Source organism: Bubalus kerabau, chromosome 18 (assembly GCF_029407905.1).
Source record: "Bubalus kerabau isolate K-KA32 ecotype Philippines breed swamp buffalo chromosome 18, PCC_UOA_SB_1v2, whole genome shotgun sequence".
NCBI lineage: Eukaryota > Metazoa > Chordata > Mammalia > Artiodactyla > Bovidae > Bubalus > Bubalus kerabau.
The window spans coordinates 70307942-70314769 of record NC_073641.1 but is presented as its reverse complement, the minus strand read 5'-3'; the positions used below and the strand labels follow the sequence as shown (position 1 = coordinate 70314769).

Here is a 6828-nt window from a genome sequence, read left to right as displayed (position 1 = left end):
ATATTTATTGAATGACACATAAGTAGATCTCTAATTTTGGATTATCCTGTTATACAATGTGACTTGTAATTTTGCTTGTATTCTTTCCTAATTGTCTCATATATGTTTTTGGATCCAATAGAAATGTACATGCTTGAAGTGTGCTTGAAGTGTGTCTAGCACATAATTAGGTAATTGAAGTGTGTCTAGCACATAATTAGGTAGAGAGAGAAAAATCAGTATACACGTTTTATTTTACCAAATAGTAATTCAGATAGTTCTTTGTATAAGAAATAATATTTTATAAAGAATTTCCCTGGTGGCTCAGTAAAGAAGCAACCTGCAATGCATAAGACTCGGGCTCAATCCCTGGGTCAAGAAGTTCCCTTGGAGAAGGAAATGGCAACCCACTCCAGTATACCTGCCTGGAGAATCCCATAGACAGAGGAGCCTCGAGGGCCATAGCCTCTCAAAGAATCAGACTCGACTTAGCAACCAAACAACAATGAATATTAATATTTTATGAAAGCTAAGGCCCAGAATAGCTGCCTCTCATTATAATTAGAATCTAGACTCTGAAACGAGAGTCAATTTATAATGAGAGAATGAGAGAAAGGAGGAAGAGAGAAGAAACTAAGGAAAGAGGAAGGGTATTTAAATTTCAGTTTTTTTACTTGAAGGATATCTTTTTCCTGGATGTTTTTTAAGATGGATTGGGTACCTGCTACACAATGTAATATGCTGGGTGTTATTCCCTCAAAAAGACTGGGCTAGTGGATCATTTTCCTTCTAGCAGTTTCAATTTATTTTATAGCACAGATGTGATGAATACTCAAATTCCTATTTTAGTTCTCAACTTCGAATTTATTGACACATTCTAAATTGTCCTAAAGTAGGACCTAATTTCTTTTTTGCCTTGCCTTTATTAAAGAAATATAACTTTCAGACACCCACATGACTTACAGGCAAGTACTGAGGTGAAGGCAGGATGGTGGTCTACTTAGAAAAATAGATTTAAAATGGTTTTGTGCATCCTGAGAGGATTGGAATGATAAAGGAAACCCCTGATTGGAAGATTGTAGGACCAGAGAAAGAAAAGATATTTGCTCAGGAATATAGAGATTCCTTTATTTGTTTTCTCTTATTTTCAGACCCACTGTGTATATTATGCTTTGCCTTGGAGACCCTTAACCTGTCAAGATTATAAATGATTATTGAGCTTGCCTATCAAATATCCGGTGCTGATTGGCTCGTCTGAATAACTACACAGATTTGAAATTGTGGTAGAACCGACAGTAAACGGATACTTCCAAATTGCCCTCCCCAGAGCCCTCAGACTCGCACGGCTCATCTCTACCTGCTCTGGTCTGGGCCACCTCCCTGGGACGGGAGGACACCTTGCTCTGCGTGCAGACAGAGCAGCAGCAGCTTTCTGGGTTCTCGGGGCATTCGCTAACCGCTTGTGCAATTTGATGCATCACATTAGGTTAACCCACGCGTATGGACCCAGAACACCAAGTGACGCCCGTGTGGTCCTGGGATGCGGCGTCAGAAAGGCAGTTTTCTCTTCGCTCAGGGTCCCAGCTTGCTAATGAGTCAAACGAGTTAGGGAAGCGTCTCGTGTGGCTCACCTGCCTCCGAAAATCTTCTCTTGTTTGTCAGGACAGCCTGTTCTGTTTGAAAGCTTTACATACCTCTAGCATTCTCCATGACTAAGGAGGCACCACGCTCATCTTGTCCGTATCTATGTTTATCTCTGGTTCTGTAGCGATGTCTGTGTCGGTATCTATATCGTCATTCATGCGTATCTACCCAGCTGTGCTAATTGTAAGGAATTGTGTGAATCCCATCTCCATACGCATATTCAGGAGATTTTATAATCACTTTGAAAGAAATGCTCCTGCTAGAAATATTGGGGGAAAATTTTTATAGGATACTTGTCACATTCTTTTGGTAACCTTTAGTTTTAAAATGTAGCCCAATTTTCATCCACCTCGAATTCAAAGAAGACCCCTTCCCACTAATATGGTTCATCATCAACATCTGTTTTCACCTTTCTTTATCTCAGACTCTCTTTAAATTCCATTTTTATTGGTTTGTTCAAACCCTGTGTATAAGTCCCTTGAAATCAAAATAGGGCAAGCTTGCTAGCCTTCGCCTTGCATGAAATTACAAGCAGGTGAGAGTTGAACAATTAATACTTCTTTATTCTCAGTGGTGGTACGAGCAGTGCCAATTTAATGCTGTTTAAGCTTATTATCTAATTGCATGCTTGTGCTAGCTTCAGAGATGGCATGACGTGAAGGCAGGCTTGTGCTGTGTTCCCTCCGCAGTGGAATATTCAATTATTTGTTCTGACTCATGTAATTCCCTGTATTCCAAGCTTGTTAATGTCATTACAGAGCTGAAATAAAGTGATTACTCTTAATGAGTATTTATCCGATAGGTAATGCAATTCCTGCACCCGCTAGCTGACAGTGGACGATTATGGATTTTTCTCCTTAGCCCTCCTCTCTTCCCACTCCAAAGACACCAGCCCCCATCTCCTGACTTCCCTGTCAGGAAGGCAACATGGCATTGCGGTGTTCTGTGAAATACTGTCAGATGATGGGGAAAAAATAAAAATCCTAAAAAAAAAAAAAAGGAAAAGAAAGAATCACAGCATCCCCCGGTAGAGCTCCAGCTAATGGCCACTGCTTCCACTGGCTGGCGGTGATGACCGCTCTTGCTAAATGATAATGGCATGCCTGCTGTTGAGTTTGCCCACTTATGTTATTTCTCTTGACATGGTTCTGGGGAAGGCCTAATTTTTTTGACATTTGACCATGCAAATTTGAGTCCTGATACATTATTCTGCATTTACATCCTCCCAGTGTTGCTGTTTAAAATGTGCTACAAGCTCCAGGAGTTCAGCTAATAAAGGCCACAGAATGAAAGCAGTTAAATATGGGTGCAAGAGGAGACCTGATGACGGCCCGGCATGCCCGTCTCAGAGATGACCTTCTAGAGACGAGCGCCTGGAAAAATCCTTTCTAAGGCACATGGTAAGGAAGGTAGCACCCGTTTTTGTTTTTTTCCCTAGAATATTTTTAAAGATTTTAAAATACATACCAATGGAGAGCAAAAAAGACCTTATTATATTTTACATGGGAGTTTCTTCCACTCAGCTTAGGAGTTAGCATATTATTAACGACTTTCCAGGTGCTGCGCACGTCTCAGATGCTGAACCATGCTTCTGCAGGGAGCTGTCCCTGATGAACTCAGGGCCATGCAGGCCCCACATTAGGTGAGCACTTCCACATCATCAAAATGCCACGCCTGTCGGATCGAAGAAAATCCTTCCACATCACAGATTTCTGTAGGTTTGGGAGTAAGTCACACTTGAGACTATTTTTCCTTGCTCCTGACAAATTTGGAACTGGCAATAAAAGTGAGGAAAGTTTTAAAAATAGTCAATAATAGTGGTAAGTATACTAAATTGACATAAGAACTACTAAAAATAAACTACTAATCATAATAATGATAAAAGCATTTGCAAATTTGTTACATACATCAAAATTAATATAGGTATTTCAAAAAATAGCCTTTTATTTTGCTGTGTTAACTGAAAGAAAAAATTTGTTGCTTAAGAATTGTCCATCTTTATATTTTATTTAGTAAGAGTTCAGTTCACTAAATTGGAATTTTATTTCTTCATATATTTTGAGGTGCTTTACTGTATAAAGGCCCCTTTGTGGTTAAATGTGTTTAAATAAGTCATTTAATAAAGAGGAATAATTGGGCTTTAGGTTTGATAAGTATTGAGAATATTTCGGCACTTGCCTCTGCAGCACATGCCCTAAAATTGGAATTATACAGAGGTTATCATGACCCCTGTGCAAGGGTGGCACGAACATGTGTACTGCTTTCCATAGTTTTTATAACAAAAAAAGAAGCAGATGCACAGAGAAGAAATTAAGTGTTACCAGTGGGGCAGGGAGAGAGATATGACAGGGGAGGAGATTAAGAAGCACAACTGCTATGTATAAAATTATATGGTACACCTATAACTAAAGCAACTAAACTGAAAAGAAGAAAACCAAAAAGAAAAGAATATCCCAGAAATCCCTCTTTGTAATTAGGGAATACCCATCATTTTTATCTCTTTTTTCCTCCCTCCCTTTCATTCTCCTGTTCCCTCCCCCTTTCCCTCCATTTCTCTTGTAAAAACACAGTATCTGCCATATGTTTAAGCACCTGCTCTATCTGTCCATGTCACTAGTTGAATGCCGAAGAGTTTACAAAACTGAATGAATAAGATGGACTCTCTGGGAATAGGGCTTCCTTGGTGGCTCAGCTGATAAAGAATCCTCCTGCAATGTCGGAGACCTGAGTTCGATCCCTGGGTTGGGAAGATCCCCTGGAAAAGGGAAAGGCTACCTACTCCATTATCCTTTGTCTTTCCTGGTAGGTCAGCTGGCAAAGAATCCGCCTACAATGCAGGAGACCTGGGTTTGATCCCTGGGTTGGGAAGATCCCCTGGAGAAGGGAAAGGCTACCTACTCCAGTATTCTGACCTGGAGAATTCCATGGCTTGTATAGTCCAGGGGGTCACAAAGAGTTGGAAACAATTTGACTTTCACCTCTGGTAATAAGAATCTTGTGCAGTAGGAAGGAGTGATTAGGCAAAGAAAGTAAGGTACTAAAGACACTTTGCTTTATAGAAACGGTCTTATTACCAAGAGGTTAATCCACCTACTTGAGATCAAAGTCAGAAAATATAACTGTCAGTTTGACTTCTAAGAATGGACTGTTTTCCTCAGAGGCTGCAGGAGGGTGTATGCCCTCGTGTCTCGTGCTGTACCTGAATCGTCAGTGTCCCTGGGCAGCAGGCTTCCTAATCCCCACTTCTCTCACTTAGTGTCCTGGGAAGCAAGAGAGCAGAGACGAGATCCGAACTCCACATAGCAGCCTTGTGTTCCGCTTTCTCCTGTTCTCCGGAGACACCCTCTACCAGGTTATTCCAGCAACCACTGCTTCAAACACACCAAGCAGGGCCTAAGGTTAATTAAGTGTGTACCAAACGTAGACTCCTGACTAACGGAGGAACTGCATAAAGCGACTTCTAAGAAATCTTCCTATTTCTTTTGGAGTTATGGACGTATAGCAGAGTCCATGCATATGGTCAGGAACATCTTGTTGAGTCACAAAAATAAACATGAGACTGAATTTAGAATCTAGTTTTAAAGCCACAGTTTGCACTTAATTTAATGTTTTTTTTTAATTTAATAATAAATGAATTGCAATTTAATAATAAGACTTGTTTTTCCAACAAAATAAATTAAGAAGGTCAAAAACGATTTTCCACTCTGATGAAGGTGTATGAGGTGGCATTGCTCCCACAGCATTTAGTATGCTGCCTTCCGGGAGATCTGTTATGGAGACACATTTCAGTGTCTCCCATCACATCACTCCTAGTTCTGATAAAGACAAACAGACTGTTTGCATTCCATAAGGAAGGAAGGAAAGAAGGAAAGGAGGTGGGAAGGAAGGATGGGAGGGAGGAAGAAAGGGAGAGAGGGAGGAAAGGGAAGAAAGAAAACAGAGAAAAGAAATATGTGACAGAAAGTACCAGGAAGCACCATTCCTATTTGTGATATTAAGGAAGGTCTCTCTCAGATGGTGACCCTAAAGCTGTGTCTTGCAGGATCTGAAAAGGAAACAACCTTGCCCGGACATGTAGTTGAGTTTTCTTGTTGGTGGATCAGCCAACACAAAGGCCCCAAGACAAGGACCAAAGACTTGCTGGTGCTGATGTGAGTAGAGCCTGGTGAACAAGCTACACAGAAGGATAAGAAAGAGGCAGGTGGGAACCATGCTGAGGGGTCTGGCTTTCACTCCAAAGGTGACCAGAAGCACTCTTTGCCTTGTTGGGGGTTACATGGATGGGCACAGAGAAATACCATCCATCCTAGAAAGTCAGGGGGTGGAGTGACTGCAGGACATGGGTTGTGGAACAGTAAGAGAAGTCTGCCTGGGTGCGCCTGCGTACCCAAGGCCGAGTAAGGAAAGATCATCAGCTGAGAGAAAGACACTTTCAAATGCAGAGAAGGTGGGAACTTGTGGTTTGGAAGAGTAGGAAGAAAACTGAAGGATAATCAAAATTGGAAGAGATCTGAGAGTCACTTTGAGAACTGTGTCATGAAATTACGGTAATAGTAGTAAGCACAGTTAAGCATTTCTCTCTGGGCATGTTTCACTGCTTCTAAACTTGGAGACTAGTTGGGTTTTTGAGGCTTCAGCTTTCTACAAATGAGTGTGACCAAAAAAAAAAAAGGAAGCGTCAAGGAAAATAAGGTATTTTTAAGAGGATGTGATAGTGGTATATCCCAGAGAGTGATAGTTAGTGAAAAGAGCTGAAAACAGGATGGAGAGTGAAAATGTAAAAAACAGGTTGGGTCAACAAAAGGAGATCTCATTCATAGGAAATGCTCTCAGTGTGACGAGGAAGATACTTAAGTAGAATGGGATAGTTGAATCAAAATTTCAGAGCCTGTGTTCTTATTGGGATTGACAAAGTCATCCATGCAACTCTTAGATGGAGTGGCTAACGTGAGACAGATGAAGAGAAGCTTACAGAATTCTGAGGCCCTGGGGTGTATAAGCCATTGTTACAAATGTTGAATTCATAAAAGAATATGCCACAAGCAAGAATCAAGAGAAACACAATAATTTAGGGATCACGTTTTTTAGTGAAATGAAGAGAGGTCAAGAGCTGGCAGCGACTGAGAGATACATGTGAGAGCTGGACCACGAAGAAGGCGGAGCACCAAAGAATTGGTGCTCTTTAACAGTGGTGCTGGAGAAGAC

At 41.0% G+C, this 6828-nt stretch overlaps 1 non-coding gene across 1 annotated transcript; it reads left to right on the top strand.

Annotated features, from left to right (window-relative positions):
* Positions 1-3793: 3793 nt before the first annotated feature.
* LOC129633510 (U6 spliceosomal RNA) lies at positions 3794-3897 on the top strand. The gene has a single exon (XR_008705089.1). It is a non-coding gene; the product is annotated as a U6 spliceosomal RNA (small nuclear RNA).
* Positions 3898-6828: the final 2931 nt, after the last annotated feature.